This window comes from Neopelma chrysocephalum, unplaced genomic scaffold, assembly GCF_003984885.1.
Source record: "Neopelma chrysocephalum unplaced genomic scaffold, ASM398488v2 Primary Assembly neopelma1_97017, whole genome shotgun sequence".
In the NCBI taxonomy this organism is placed as follows: domain Eukaryota; kingdom Metazoa; phylum Chordata; class Aves; order Passeriformes; family Pipridae; genus Neopelma; species Neopelma chrysocephalum.
In genome coordinates, this window is record NW_020925659.1 from 3,820,157 (window position 1) to 3,837,714 (window position 17,558).

Sequence of the window (17,558 nt, forward strand, 5' to 3'; positions counted from 1 at the left end):
CAGCTGCATCAAGCAATCACGCACCCATGGGAGTGACTTCACTCTCCCCACACTCTCACAGAGGATCAGGAATTGAGACAAGTGGGAAGCTTGGCTGCCAGTGAAGGCTGAGGCAAAGAACTCACTGAGTGCCTCAGCATCCTCGGTATCAGTCACCACCAGTTCACCCTTCAAGCTTATCGGGGGGCACACTCTCCTTGGCCTTTCTTTTCTGACCTATGCACTTATAGAATCCCTTGTTATTCTTCAAGTCCCTTTCCAAGTCCTGTTCCATCTTGGCCTTGGCCTTTCTGACTCCATCCTTACACATTCAAACTGTATCCCTGTAGTCTCCGGAGGTCACATGTCCCTGCTGCCACTGGCTGTGCATTTCTTTCTTACTCCTCAGTTTGAGGAGCAGATCCTTGCCCAGCCATGCCGGTTTCCAGCCTGCCTTGCTTGATTTCCTGGGATAAAGAGTTCTTGTGCTGTAAGAAAAGTGTCCTTGAAGAGCTGCCAGCTCTGGTCAGCTGCTCTGTCCTTGAGGGCAGCTTCCCAGGAGATGTCATTCACCAATTCCTTAAACAGCTGGAAGTTCACTCCTGCAAAGTTCAGGGACCTGACTTTGTTCCTCACCAGGCTCATGTTCCTTGAGGTCTCAAACTCAGCCAGGGGTTGGTTGCTACAGCCCAGGCTGCCTTGAGTCTGAATTCCTTTAATGAGCTCATCTGCACTGGTGAGCACCAGGCCCAGTAACGCCTCACCTCAGGTTTGTTTGATACCTGGACAAGCAAACTGACTTCCAGGAGTCTCCTGGATTGCTTGCAGCCAGCTGTATTGCTTTCCCAGCAGATGTCCAGGTGGCTGAAATGACCCATCAGGATGAGAGCTTGCGAGCATGATCCTTGGGCAAGAGAGCTCATCAACAGCCTTCCACTGACCAGGTAGCCTATAGTAGACCTCCAAGACCACTGGTCCTGTCCTTGATTTTCACCCACAGGCCCTCAGTCTCTTTGTGACTGTTACTGATAATCTGTATGCCGTTAATATGCAGTCCAACAGAATAATGAAATGAGGCATTTGAAGGTTTTCCATTTGTTTTGTAGTGGGGTAGGAGAGTCTGGTAAGGATTTCTTCCTCTCAGCACTTTGGACTCCTAAGATTGTTCAGCATATGGTAGTATCTTTAGATCCTTAGAAAGTTGGTGAATAATCCTCATACTAGTTTTGTGCTTTGTACAGGATGAAATGGATTTTTTTCTTGTGTTCTTGCATGCCACAGCACATTCTCTTGCCAGAAGCCTTCACTGGCAAGTGACTTATTTTTTCTGAAGGTCAGCCCCATGTTCCACTTCCCAATTCAAATTATATTTATTGTCAGATTCTACTACTAAAACACCTCTTTTTCTGGCAGATTACAACAATAAGTGGGTATTAAAGTGGATCTTGGCCTACAAATGTAGAATGAATAACTCTCTGAAGGAGACAGGAGCTCATTTATAGAGCTTTAACCTAGCTTGGAAGGGGGAAAGGGAAAAATACCAGGCTCGCCAGTGAGGAGTGATGGGATGGTGTGACAAAACTTGGGGAAAGGAGTAGTAACAGGATCCCTCCATCTGCCTTAGGAGGCGTTGGCTACAATGTACCACACCTGAAACGTTCCTACACCAATACACGCAGCATGAGGAGCAAACAAGAGGAGCTCAAAGCTTTGGCCCAGTTCCGCAGATTTGGCATCACTGGCATAAGTGAAACCTGGTGGGATGAGATCTGTGACTGGAGTGCCCTGTTGGATGGTTCCAGGCTCTTCAGCAGGGACAGGCAGGGCAGAAGAGGTGGAGGGGTGGCACTGTGTGTAATAGAAGGGTTAGGAGGTATGGAGCTCACAGCTGGCAATGGCACAGTTGGGATCTTCTGGGTAGGAATCAAGGGGCAAACAAATGATGCAAATGTCACTGTGGGAGTCTGCCATAGACCTCCCAGCCAGGACGATGCTGCCGAGGAATTATTCTTTGATGAACTAAGGGACACTTCCAAGTCCTTATGGGCGACTTCAATTTGCAGAAATCAACAGGGAACATCACACAGCTGGACAACCCAGGCCAGAAGATTCCTAGAAAACTTGGGTGACAACTTTATGGAACAGGTCCTAATGGAACCGACTCGGAAAGATGCCCTCCTTGATCTGCTGCTTGTCAATGGAGTGGATCTTGTGAGCAAAATGGAGACTGCTGTCCCCTTGGCCACATCAACCACGAAGTGATTGAGTTTAAAACCTCTGTTGACAGGAGGAAAAGTGCCAACAAAACCTCAGCTCTGGACATGAGGAGAGCAGACTTCAGGCTGCTCAGGGAATCAGTAAGTAAGGTCCCCTGGGAAAATGTTTTTGCAGGTGCCGGGGTCCATCAGCACTGGTCACTTTTCAAACATAACCTCCTAAGGGCACAGGAGCAGCAATTCCCAAATGTCAGAAGTCAAGCAGGTGAGGTAGAAGGCTGGCTTGGCTGAACAGAGATCTCCTCTTGGATATAAGGTGGAAAAGGAGGGTGTACAGCCAGTGAAAGCAAGGTCAGGTGACACGGGAAGAATACAGACATGCTACTTGCTACTTAGGGAGAAAATCCATGCAAACCAAGCTCAAGTGGGTTTGAATTTCTGGCCAGAAATGTGGGGGATAATAAAAAGAGTTTTTTCCAATACATTAATGGCAATAGGCAGCATAGAATATCATCAGTCTGTTCCAGGATGAGGATGGTCACCTCACAAACAGGAACAGAGACAAGGCAGAGGTGTTTAATGCTTTCTTTGCCTCTGTCTTCAACATGGATGATGGACCAACGGGGTCTCAATGCCCTGAGCTGGAGAACCATGAGAACGATCAGCTCCCAGTTGACCCTGAAATTGTGAGGGATCTGCTGCTCCAGCTGTATCCCTACAAATCTATGGGGCCTGATGGAATTCATCCCAGAATCCTCAAAGAGCTGGCTGACGTCATTGCAAAACCTCTATTGATGATTTTTGGGCAATCTTGGGAATCCGGAGAGGTCCCAGCTCACTGGAAGATGGTGAATGCTGTCCCAGTTTTCAAGAAGGGAAAGAAGGAGGCCCTACAGGCCTGTCAGTCTCACTTCAATGCCTGGTAAAGTCCTGGAATGGATTATTCTGGGAAGTACTGAAAAATACCTGAAGGACACCACTGTCATTGGTCACAGCCTGCTCAGATTCATGAGAGGGAAGTCCTGCTTATCAAACCTGATTTCCTTCTATGACAACATAACCCACCTAGTTGATCAAGGGAAGCCAGTAGATGTAATCTTTCTGGACTTCAGCTAAAGCTTTCAATACTGTCTGGACTTCTGATATCCCTCTGGACAAGTGAAAGTGCTGGATTCAGCGCCTGGGATGGGGTAAACCCAGACGTACAGACAGACTGGGGAATGAGATGCTGGAAAGCAGAGCCATGGAAAGAGCCCTGGGGGTCCTGGTGGATGGCAAGCTGAATCTGAGTCAGCAGTGCCCTGGCAGCCAGGAGGGCCAACCCTGTCCTGAGGGCATCAGGCAAAGCATCACCAGCCGGTCAAGGGAGGGGATTGTCCTGCTCTGCTCTGACCTGGGGCAGCCTCACCTTGAATATTGTGTGCGGTTTGGGGCACCATAGTATAAGAAAGATATGAAGCTGTTAGAGAGTGTCCAAAGGAGGGGAACAGAGATGGTGAAGGGCCTTGATTTGAAGCCGTGTGAGGAGCGGCTGAGGGCTCTTGGTGTGTTCAGCTGGAGAAGAAGAGACTGAGGGGAGACCTCATTGCAGTTACAACTTCCTTGGGAGGGGAAGAGGAGGGGTAGACACTGATCTCTTCAGTCTTGTGACCAGTGACAGGGCTTGCGGAAGTGGCACAAAGCTGAGTCATGGAACAGACATTAGAAAAAGTTTTTGCACCCAAGGGGTGATTGAGCACTGGAACAAGTTCCCCAGGTAAGTGGTCACAGCACCAAGCCTGTCTGAGTTCAAGAAGCATTTGGATGATACTCTCAGGGACCTGGTGTGACTCTTGGGGTGTCCTGCGCAGGACCCAGAGTGGGACTTGATGGTCTTCCTGGGTCCCTTCCAACTCAACATATTCTGTGATTTTAAATGGAAAACTATCAGAACTCAAGATAAACTTATGAAATACCCCTAAGACCTCCCACTCCCTTAACTGGGTGCACAACACACACTGAAAATGCCATGCCTTAAAGGATCTGTGCTATCTGATTGTTTCCCACATACCTTTAATATTCTGTCAAGAAACCAAGCATAGTTGCCATCGGTTTGTCGATTCAGGCACTGTTCAAACAGAAAAGCTTTGCTTTAGAAACCTTTGATACTCATTCTGAAAATAGGGAGGAAACAATCACCAAGACAGTTTTATAAGAGTAGTTTGTTTCTATATGCTAGCTTTTTGTTTAGGAAATGTCTCCCTAGGGTTGTTAAGCCATGGTAGATGGTAGTAGATACTTATTTTAAATTGTCATCATGGTTTTGTGGTCTCTGAAATGCAGAAAGAAATCAAGGTGCTTCACATTTCTGCACCCCTTGTTTACCAACACACTGCAGACTGACTTCACCTTAGCAATGAATGTGTTGTTTTCTGCCAATATTTCTTTGCTAGGTCAAAAGTTAAATGGTTTCTCGGCTATGTTTCATTGTAACAAATTTGCCAGAGAGAACCTCGTCAATTTTGTAGTGAAGGCCAAGCCTAGTGGTAACAAAAAGTAATTTTTTCTTGATTTTTTTTATTTCTGTTACACAGTAGGAAAAAAATGTATTTTTTTTTTAAGAAACCACAGAAAACCAAATCATTATGAGATAATAGACAGGATTCATAAAGAATCTAAAAGTAGGATTTTCTTCAAAGATTAATAAACACCTATTTTTTGAAACTACTATGTACTACCAGATTCTCCATCTTTTCTCAGCAGGAAAAAAAGTATAAAAAGTTTCTAACGTTACAGGGGAGAATTTAAGGACTGATCTTCTCTATGTGTGATCACTGTTTTCAGAAAACATAATATTACATCAAACACACTGGTGTGTTTATTACTGCACCTCACATCAGAGCTCTGAATCTGGCCTTTTTGGCAGGGTCAGCTATAAAAATTCCCAAACTGAGGTCCCAAATCAAAATATCTAGAAATCACACTATTTCATCTGTAAATACAGATGCTTTGTAAGCCTGGACTGGTTATACCTAATGGTTTAAGTGTATCCTCAGAATCTAAATTTAGCTGTGAAGCATTGCCCAATTGTACTTTGCTCCATCTCTTCACTTTTCAGCATTTAATATTTTCCTAAGTGCTGCATATGTCTGTTTCCAGAGTGACTTGCTCTACCATTCACATGGTTACTGATTAACCTATGAGTGCACCTAAAGGTTTATCCTGAGTGTAGACACTTTCAAGCAATTTTTATCAACTGAATGTGGTTTGCCTTTGAATGTCACAGTCGAAATTTAGTTGATTATGTAGCCCTGAGCATGTTATTTTTAATTTCTGGAAGTGTGTGCAAAATAGCTTTTTGATTGTCCACAGTATATATAGATTTCATATATTGCAGAAATTATTTGAAGTAACTTCTGTTACCTTATTTTAAAGCATGAAATAACTTTTTTATATGTGTGGCCAGCCTAGATTTTCATGATGAGAAGAACATCAAATGCTCATTAAACATCAAAACCTGTGCATTACCGATGGAGCATGTACAATCCTTTGCACTAAAAAATGCTTTTAAAATTTTGTTTATGTCCACTCCATCTGAATTTGGAGACATATTATTATTTCACATCTTGTTAGGCATCTATTAATTAACAGTTTTGAAGTCCCTAAGAGCATCATCAAATACATTGACAATATGAAGTAATCACTCTTAAATTCAAGAAGTTATGGTAAGTGAGTTACAATAACCAAGTGGAAGATTACCATAGTTGCTTGGTAGTGAGTTCAAGAGACTCTCTACAATAATGAGCACAATAACAACATTGTGATCATGAGTCCCCTCTCCATTATCATATTTATGCTTATTTTGTGAAGTGGTAACCCCATGGCTACTGGCCCCCAAAACTTCAATTTAAACACAACATCCAACTGTCCCATATTAACTCCTCGTATGCTGCCCCTGGCTAGCAAGTTTCCATTTCAGTGTTCTGGGGAAGCTGGCAACTGGGGCACCTGTGCATTCCTCAGTTTGCTTCTGCTATTCAATACCCTTAAAAGATCATGTTTTCTTCAGGGTCAATCCCAAAGCAGAACTCATTCAGCCTGATGATATCTACCTATATCTTCCAGCTGCTATGTATCTGACTCACGTGTCTCTCCTGTATTGCTGCCTAGCAAAGAGAGACAGAACGAGCTATTGCTCACAACCAGGCTATGTGGAGTCACATTTTCTGTGCTGTCACACTTTCCAATCAGTTGTGTTTCTGTAAAGGCAGCAGAAAATACTGTTATCATCTGCAAGTCCACTAAAGATGCATTAGCGTGGGGGTGGCAGACTACGAGCGTGAAGCACGGTGCTATAAATTGTTCCCAGACTGTTTGCTGCCCTGGTGATACATGTATAATGCCACATTGGAATAGAACAAATGTGTCACGAAATTGAACAGGATGTGAGAAACAGAATGTGTATTTAAACGTAAAGATTTATAATAGACATTAAGCTTTTTAAAAGCACTAAACGCCCTATCACTAAGTTAAGAAATCATTGTTATCACTGTCAAGGTACTGTAACTGAAAGCTAAACAATGTTAATTGGACCATCAATCATGAAACTTGCAAGCAAACTACACTAGAGATTTTCAGCATCGAGGTTTTTGTGCAAAAAGCTATGAAGGTAAATGAGTATTCATAGAATCATACGATGGTTTGGATTGGAAAGGACCTTCAAAGATCACGTAGTCTGAACCCTTGCCAGGGATCTATGATCTATAGGCTGCCGGCATACTTGTGGAGGGACCGAGGCTGAGACATTCTAGAAGTATTAAAATGCTATGAAATGTCATCAAAACCCCACAGTTAAGGCAAGTGAATGTGCGTGGGGGTGTGCGCTCGCGTGCATGCTGGGGTGATCTAAAAATAGAACACACAGGAGTTTTATATTTAATCTTGAACATTCAGAGCTTTCGATTCAGGACTGCCACAGCAGATAGTTACCTTTGCCAAGTATGCAAGCAAGTTAATAACGAATGTAAAGAATAAATTAAGCTTACACTTTCCTATGTGATAAACTACACTTGTAATGAGAAGTACCGAAGAAATTTTAGTACTTACTGGAAGTGTTCAGGAGTACATGTAATTTTGGAATATGAAAAAAAAAAAGGGGGGGCTGAAAAGTGGTATACCTGAAATTTATTTGGCTTGCTTCAATATATAACTGGTCACATTCTGCTGAAAATTAATTCTTTTATCTCAGATCTCAAAATATGATACCTTCATTTAATAATTACATATGTTTCCATTTACATGTGAAAAAATTCTAAGATGTATAACCCTGCAAAAAAAATCTCTGAGACAGCATCATTGTAATGTCATGGGAAAAACATAGTCACACAGAATCACAGAATATGCTCAGTTGGAAGGGACCTACATAGATCACTTAGTCCAATTCATGGCCCTGCACATGACCATCCTCAAGAGTCACACCAGGTGCCTGAGGGTATTGTGAGTTGAAAGGTAAAAGACAATTTGTCAACAAATTTTTATTTGGTACTTACTCTCTTTATGCATGGAATATTGTAAATGTTGATTACTGAACCAATTTTGTTAGGCTATGTGATAAAGTTCATCTGCACACCCACCAAGGAGCACAAAGCAACAACAGCAGCAAGGGGACTCCCCAAACAATACTCTGTCCTGGCTGCCCAGGCTCACCAACCCATAAAACGTCCACAGCATGAGCCCTGAGGAGCCCAGTGGCAAGGATGGCAGGCAGGAACCCAAATCAAGGCCTCCTGAGGAAGAAACCACCTTGCCATAGCCCTCCCAGGGCTGTCACAGGACAGCCCCAGCCTGCACCCAGCATGAAACCCATCACCAGCCATCAGGAGCACCCCCGGGTCACACTTACCGCTCTAAATTCACACCCTTCTCACAGGTAAGAGACATTACTAGGAGACTCTCTGGACTGACTTGTCCCTCTGATTATTAGCCACTTCTAGTTGTCCAAGCTGGCAGTGATGAGGTTGAGGGGAGAAGTTCTAGGGCAATCAAAAAGGACTTCAGGGCACCGGGACCACTAGTTGAAGGGACAGGAGAACAGGTAGTACTCAATCCCTTCAGTAGGAGGGAAGAATGCCAAAAGGAACAGGTGAACCCACTGGATAAACTTACAGACTGGTGCCATCGAGGGACTTCTAGCCTTTTTGATCATGGGATGGTTTATATGGCACCAGACCTGCTGAAGACAGGTGGGATTTACCTATCTAAAAGGGGGAAAAAAGGATTGTAGTCCAGGAGTTGGCAGGACTGATTGAGTGGGCTTTAAACTAGGTTTGAAGGGGGAAGGGTACAAGACCAGCCTCACTAGAGATGAGCCTGGGGGTGGCATGTCGGTGTTGAGGGGGAAGTCAATATCCCAGCTGAAGTGTATCCCAGCAGCGTGTGTAAACAAACATAGGTAACAAACAAACACTGGTAGCAGGAAAGCTGTGACACAGTTATCATCATGGAAATGTGGTGGGCTGACTCACACGACTGGAGTGCTGCAATGGATGGTTACAAGCTCTTCAGAAGGGACAGGAGAGGAAGGAGAGGCAGTGGGGTGTTCGACGAGGGAGTGTTCCAACCGTACAGGACAGTGATGATAAGGCTGAGTGCCCATGGGTGAGAATGGGGGGAAGACTAACAAAGCAGACATCCTGGTGGGAGCCTGTTATAGATCACCCAACCAGGAGGAGGAGTCAGGTAAAGTATTCCATATAAGCACCTGGCTGACATTTCTTTATCACAAGGCCTTGTTCTTGCGGGAGACTTTAACTTTCCAGATGTCTGCTGGAAACTCAACACAGCAGAGAGGAGGCAGCCTAGGGGGTCCCTGGAGTGTGTGGAAGATAACTTCCTGATACAGTTGGTAAGTGAGCCTACAAGGGGGGCTGCCCTGCTAGACTTGCTCTTTACAAACAGAGGTTTCTTTTTTAATTTAGGTAAGAAAATAAGGGAACTTGGAAAAGGTTCAGAAAGGGCAGTATACAAGCTAGACAAAATGTTCCACCACAATACCAACCCAGCATATACTATTAATCCACAATACTTAAGATCCAAAAAATCCACAACACTTAAGATTCAATAAATCTACAACACTTCAGTCAAAATTCAATCCCTCCAGCATCAAACCACCTAAAGCATCAAGAAAGGATCAAAGAAAGAAAAGCAGAGGGATCAAGAAGAGAGAAAGAAGAAGAGATAGCTAACACTGAAGCCTTGTAGAAGACCATCTCTCACAAGTCCAATAGCAGGGCTGTGACACAAGGCACACATGCCCTGGTCCCTATGGCCAACCCCCCCAGGCAGGGTCTCTGACACAGCAGCCACTTTGGGGTTCCAGGCCAGGGTGAGGGGCAATGTCCTCACCGTCCCTGCCAATCTGAGCCTGGGTTAGAGGCTCCAGAAGCTATGGGGTGTTACAGTTTTCCCGGGCTGTTTGTGACCGACAGCTACTCCAGGACTTCCCCAGGTGGGTTCCAGGGGTCTGCCATGAGGGATACGCCGCCACTTCCATGCGGTTTGACCCATTCCTGCCCCCACCGCACACACACACTCCCCACAAGGTGGTTCTGACCCAATAATCACTTATCTGGTGTCCAATAGCCTGTTCAGTGCCCAACTGCTCTCTAGGTGAAGAACCTTTTTCTGATACCTAACCTAAACCTCCCTTGATACAGCTTCAGGCCATTCCTCAGGTCCTGTCACTGGTCACTACAGAGCAGAGATCAGTGCCTGCCCCTCCTCTTCCCTTCCCAAGGAAGTTGTAACTGCAATGAGGTCTCCTCTCAGTCTCGTCCAGCTGAACAGACCAAGTGCCCTCAGCCGCTCCTCACACGGCTTCAAATCAAGGCCCTTCATCATCTTTGTTCCCCTCCTTTGGACATTCTAACAGCTTCATATCTTTCTTATATTGTGGTGCCCAAACCGCACACAATATTCAAGGTGAGGCTGCCCCAGGTCAGAGCAGAGCAGGACAATCCCCTCCCTTGACTGGCTGGTGATGCTTTGCCTGATGCCCTCAGGACAGGGTTGGCCCTCCTGGCTGCCAGGGCACTGCTGACTCAGATTCAGCTTGCCATCGACCAGGACCCCCAGGGCCTTTTTCACGACTCTGCTTTCCAGCATCTCACTCCCCAGTCTGTCTGTACGTCTGAGTTTGCCCCATCCCAGATGGCAAAGGGAGCAAAAAGGGTTGGTGATTGGCCAGTGGGTACACTTGTCAGCCGTGCCCTGCACCCAGCCAGTGCAACCTGTGCCGGCTGCTTGCCAGAGTCCTTTTTTGTTTTGTCCCTCACAGCTCTGTGTATGTGCACCCATGTGTGTGTGGCACATGTGCACACATGTGGGGTCTGAATGCAGTGGCTGGAATCAGAGAGCAAGTAGGTGTCCTATGTCTGCTGTGCAGTACCCACAGTGTGAGTGGGTGTGCAGGTGAGTGTGCGAGTACCAACAAGCGAAATGCTGGATGAGACATTGGGTTGGTGAAGTGGACAGGAGTAAGTAAATGTGGGGTCCTCTGGGGGCAAGAGCACAAGGGGTTTGGCTATGGGGACAGCCAACTGCGTGTGCAAGTGTGTGTGTGTGTGTGTAATAGTCTCACAGCAGCCACTGTGCTGTTGAAACCTCAGGGATTATATGTCCCAATGTTAGCAACTCAGAAGAGTGGGACCAAGGGGCAGCTGCTGGTCAGATGTAGGGTCTGAGAGAGCTGCCGGTGTGTGTATTTTGTCTCTTGTTGACCCCCTACGAGCTCCACCGGAGAGGGGAATAAAACGACACCTTCAGTGCAGTCTGTGTCTGTGTGAGTGCCTTGGCATCTGATTCGTGTGGCTGGATGTGTGGATTGTGGTGTGTACATGCACTCTGTGTGTGTCTGCCTTCTGGGAACACATCTCCAGCTGTGCTGCTGGTTGGACCCAGGGACAGCAGCCTTGTCTCTCCCAGGTTCTCGTATCCCGCAGGATATACTGTCCTGCAACCTAAATACAAATTTTTAAAAAATCAGTAAGTATATCCTAGTAAACAGGTTAATGACTTACCTATCCATACAGAAAGAAAAGTTTATTTATAACTTTGATATTTTTTGAACTTATAAGGGGCTTTGGATTCAGCTCCTGGGTCGATTTTTCTGTTATAGCTTGTTGGGAGTTTTGTCTGAAATGGTGCTGGCTGAGGGCTACGGTCTTGACCTACCAATGATGTCAATGCAAATGTGAGGAGGCCTGCCAGCCCGGGGTGGTCCGTGCAGATGCAAAGTGCTCATCTCCATGAAGTGGCAAATATTCAGAATTTGGCTCACCATTTAAATTTTAACCAGCTCCCTGCTGGAAGAAACTACATCTTATATTCCTGTTTATTAGCTGGATTTAACATGCAGGTTACACATGCATATTCTAATTGAAAATAGCCAGGGTTTGTGCTATTTCCACTGAAGGAATATTTCAATAGCACATTCTTCTCATGATTTGCAATTGTTCTTAATTTCCAGTTTGAAGCCACTCACGGTTGATGTCTTTTTCTTTTGTGATTATAACTCTTAAAGCTCTGTCGGGTTTATCTCCCAATGCTCTTCTGGAGTGCAAATATATCCTTTCATCCCACTAGTTTAAATGTGACAACCAGTTAAAAATTATGTTCACACTGCATATTTGGCCTGTGCCTGAGACTCCTAAATTTTTATAGCATCCAAAATAAGACACAGCCAGACACCAGCGTCTGAGACTGAAAATAACAGCTAACAACCAGGAAACACTATGGAACAGCTTTCCAAGCTGACTCTCAACTGTGACCAACTGAGCTGCCTGTTTTAATAAAGCTAAACCTAACCAGGCTGGACCCTTTACTATAGTGCTGCATGTAGGAAGCAAATAATGCCTGTCTAGCAACTTTCAGGGTGCCCTTTTCACTGATCCCTGAATACTATTGATTTTTTTCAGGGATGGGATAAAATGCAGCGTGGTAATGCAGATGTGACCTTTCTGTCTTACAGAGCAGCAACAGGCAGCATTCTCTACAGAAGAGTTTTGAAAACTCCATTGAGTTTTGAAAATGACTAAAAGTATAATCGAGTCTTTGCAAGGCTGCATGTAACAACGAAAAGAATGCAACTATCACTTTCAGGGAAAAAAAAGCTTTTGGTATTAATAATAATTGCTAAACATTAATTATTATTCTGGCGGTGAGAATGTGTTTGCTTCTGTTTATTCCACACATTATTCAGGAAAGTAAAGGTTATTTACTTGCCCTAGGAAAACAAAGAATGTAACTAACTATATATTGTGGAAACAGGAGGATCTGGAGGATTTGCAATGAGCAGTAATAGACTATATTTTAGCTTGTTTTCAGGAACACATGGTGAAACTATTGCATTACGTGAAACCGCTAATCTCTTCGTAATCAACGGGATTACTCATGAGTTAATCAAATTATTAACCTAAATAGACTGGGATCATAATCTGGATTCCAGAATGAAATCCGCAAAGACACTAAGTACCAGCCTAGGGATGTCCAGCAATTTCAGTGGGAAGTCAGTGGCCAAGGGGGAGACATCTTATTTGCCTCTCAGCTACAGAACAAATGATATTATGAAAAGGAGTCCACTTTAATAATACATTGACTTGTGAAAGGGCAAAGATTGTCATAAACATTTACTTGTGTGCATATGCAGATAACAGACTTAAAATACTGATGATCTAGACAGATCAGTCCAAAATTCAATCGTTTGAAATGTTTCATGTTTTTTAAACCATTGAATTTTTTTAAGTATCTACATATAAAGTAGTTTCCCTCATCTGTAAAGTGGAGGTTTTCAATAAATTCTAGTATGTATTCATACCCATTACATTTGAAAATACTATCCTAAATTGTCTTCCACTGCATTTAAACTATTAGTATTCAGAAAAAGGCTGTGGTGTGAGGTAAGCAATAGAATACTGTCCCATACTTTTCCTGGATGCCTGCAAAAACCCTGCTGGGAAGAATTAGTCTCTGCACATACACTTTTTCTTTCCACTTTTTATGCACTCTGAAATTTTTGTTTTTTTGCTTTTGTTTCAGAAAGGAATAATCTCTTATTGTTTCCTACACATAAAAAGAAAAGAGAAGACATTCATTGAAAGTATTTGTGGGGGCAGGGAGTTGCATAAAGCATCAATACTATTACAGGGGGTTTCACTACAAACCCTATTTTGTGTGAATGTCACTGTAAAGTCACCTTTACTTCATATTTTTTCCTCATTTCACATCAATTTCTTTTTATTAGTCAGGTATGCAAATACTGCATTCCACTGCTAAAGGCTACAAGACACCACTGGGACTTGGATTTGAATTCTGCACTACTAATCTTCTACTCTACTTGATGCATACTTGCATATCCTGGATTTCTGACATTCAATGACAAAATTCCCGTTAAGATTTAAAATGTGAAATAAATAAGTGTATAATGGCAGAAATTCTTACCATTCCTACACCATTGTTAAGTTTTGGCTACAACAATTTCCACATGACCAGAAAGACATTTTCCTCTTCTGTACATCGCAGAAGTTTTGAAGGAGCAGGTTAAATCAGCGTAATCCCCCAAATTCCACTTTGCCAGCAGGACAAGGGGGAATGGCTTTAAACTGAGAAGGCAGGTTAACATCACAGATAGGAAGAAATTCTTTACTGGGAGGATAGTAAGGCCCGGGCACAGGTTGCCCAGAGAAGTTGTGGATGCCCCATCCCTGGAGGTGTTTAAGGCCAGGTTGAATGGAGCTCTGAGCAAACTGGTCCAGGGGAAGGTGTCCCTGCCTATGGCAAGTGGGTTAGAACTAGATGATCTTTAAGATCCCTTCCAGCACAAACCCCTTTACGGTTCTATGATATTTGAATGTCAAAGTGTCAATATTACATTTAATATTAGTAAGGCTCTAGGAACTATGGAAACCAGATTTTTGGCTACCACATTGTTTTCTAGATGCCTGAAGCATATTTGAAAATCCAACTTCAAGAGTTCAGCTGAACTAAGGCTGGCTCTAATGTATTTTGGCTCAACCTAATAATCCAGCCCCCTCCCTATGCTGCTAGATGAGTAGCACCAACTTAGTTTTAACTCACTTTATTTCAAGCGCACAAAGAAATTTTAGGTGCAAAAATCCATGTCCTAGACAGGTAAAATCATTCCAATTATGATAAGCTATCTTTGTTTTCAAAAAACGTTTCATTTGTCCAAGTCTCAGTTGTATATTTTCCTGTTCTTGAAGTCATAGTGCAGGTAACAGACAATACCTGCCTCAGGAATGTCAGTGACAAGTCTGTGATGATCTTCAGTCTTTCTACAACAGCTTCCCTTTCTTTTTTTACTTTGATTGTAGAGTATTTGCACTTCCAGATGGCAATTTTTGTGATACTCAGAGACAGAAAAAGCTCAGCAGAGTCTGGTTTTTGGACAGTGATAATGAAAACAAGGTAAAATCAGCCCAGGAAGGGAATAAAACGCACAGCAAGATAGAGGCAATGACTGCTGTGACCTACTCAGTTTTTGTATACTTAAGGTATGTAATTCTATGTTAACAAGTGTTCCAGCTTCACATCGCCCTGCAAAAAAAGCATCAAACCAGTAATAATCAGAAAATGCTTTCTTTCCCATTTTGCCTTTGCACTTCACCACCTATTCTCAATTAACTGCTCTTTTCATTTGTTTGCTCAATCTCCTCTCTTGAGCAGATAAAAGGGTTTCATTAAAGCAAAGCCTAATGCTGTCAGTAGCAGGAGAGCTGCCAACACTGGCGGTTTTAGTAAGTCTATTAAGCCGACCTGAGCATGCTAGTACTTAATAAATTCCCTCTATTCACAGCAGTCCTTTGCAAATATTCCTTTATCTCATATGAAAACCTAAGTTATGCAACTCAATTAAGTAATAAAAGAGTAGACTCCACACTCATATTTATATATACAGATAACTGTGTCCTAGGAGGAGCAGCACATACCATCAATCATAATCTCTGCTGTACCAGAAGTACTTGAGATTACAGAAAGGACTAACAAAAGCTTCATGAAAGTGTTCCAATTATAAGCCAGCACTGGACAATCAGAACTTTTTTCATGGATTTTCTGCCACAGTCCATTTGCAGAGCAGATATTCTGAACCTATTTGAAGGACATCTGCTACACCTATTTAGTCTATTTTATCTGTAATTTATCCAGAAGGCAAAAACCCCCAAACCCCAGATTCTAGAAATCACTGCCATCTTCTGTCATTACCATAGCACTTAATGTAGAAAAGTACTTTGAAGAACAAGTGAACCATATAACAATACTAGTCAGCATCACTGCTTTTAAAGGAAAAGCCCTTATCATCCTTACCATTCATTTGCCATTCTTCAGGGCTCTGCAGCTGAAATATTGAACCTTTATTTCTTACATAAGAGAAAAAAAATTCTGTAGCAGTAGAAAACAACTGATCTGAATTCTTATCCCCTGAAAGGTTAATATAATTGTTTAAGTAATGTAATAAACACAGGGGCAGTGAGTGGGGTGGAGAGAGGGCACTGCCCTGATGTCTGAGAGGAAACATACTCAATAAGCAGCATGATTTATTCAAGTGAATGTTTGCCTGAGAGCTACTGACAGGCAAGTGCAGAAATCACAGTGGAGCAGTCCCACAGCATTATTTCTCCAACCATAATAGAAAACATTGGCTCCGAACAGCTGATTTTTTATTCATTCTCTGTTTTCAGGTTTTGCAAAAGTTACTGGAAACCTTACTCGTTTTAGTTCGTACAAAATTACCACACGAGTGGAAAAATAATACTGAGAACATGGTTCTGTGAAAAGACAGGATCATATTTTAAAAACTTAAACTGTCCCAATAAGAAGAAAAGTACTCATCTTTGTAAGGGTTTAACAGAGAAAAACTAATCACGCACATACTTTACTATACTTAGTGTAGCATTTACACATCAGCTACTGCACTGAGGTTAACAATGTATCAGCAACTTTGCACAGAACCAGAACTCTTACTGAGGAAAATAAACCAGCCTTCTCCATCAAGAAGTGACCTTCTGCTTCCCCAAGGAAAAAGAAATCATGCTGAAGCCACCTACCGCAGGTGGCAATTGTGTTGCTTAGCTGCAGTTGTGGTGAGGTCTTCAAATAAGGGACAGCTCGATGGACAGTGATGAATTAGGCTTCTTCTCAAACACCTGAGTATAGCCCTAACCAATCCTCCTCCATGTTATTTCACTGATTTATTTCCTATTCTTGCTGGGCTAAACAGTACTTACACTACATAATGCAACAGCTTGCAGACCTCTTCTCCAACAACTCAGTTCTGCTGTTCTACCGCATGGGAACACCCACTTGTCAGAGAACCAAAAATACAGATGAGTGAGAGCATGAAGAAGCAAAGGAAATTATCTCCCATGAACAAACTTACTTTAAAGAGGAAAAGTACGGTAACAATTTTTTCTATTCTTTTTAAATAAACACTCTTACAATTTCATCTGAATGATCCATGAGATGCTTATTAAGGCACCCGTCTGAAAGAGGAATTCAATCATTACGCCCCTAAATTCATCTAAGAGGTCAGTTTTATAAGATAACACTGGATATTTTGGAGTTCTTATATTTCAAGCTTATGGGGAAAAAACCCACAAAGGACCTTGAAAAAAATCTAGTGTCCCCAGAAGGCTATGCAAATACAAGTTAAAAAAAAAAAGCAGAACGATCACAGAGAATATCATTGTATTTTATAGCTTCTTCTCTAGTGCCATCTTGCTATCAAACGATTCCCCTCGTAGCAAAAAACTTAGGAAAACTGTGTAAAGGAAGATGTGACATCTGTTCTTCAACTTATTCTTGTATAAAAATGGTAAAATTTTAGTAACCAATATAATTATTTCTTAACAATACATGTATTAGTTATTGAGGAAATTCATACTGCTTGAAAAATAAACGTGTAAAAAAAGTTACAACTTTTCCTTCAATTACTCTCTCTTGGTATTATCAACACATCAAAGCAAGAAAGCAATGAAACCACTATTTCATATGAAATTTACAGTATTTTTGTGCATAGCTGTTGATTTATATAAGTGAACTTTATACTGCTAGGCAACTCGATTAATGAAGGTTAAAAGTAGGTCAGTGATATCAGTGATATAGGACAATGGTTCTTAACTCAACTTGCATCCCTGCCTCCAGCTTGAGGCATAATGTTCATTCCTCATATTCTGGAGCACTAAATAACACTGTAAGTAGATGCAGAAGACAAGAATTATTCGACTTTATCCACCCTTGATCTTTACACAAAATTCCCATGACATCTATAGAACTTCCACAGCTGTACAAATCAGAATAAGGTCCATGGCA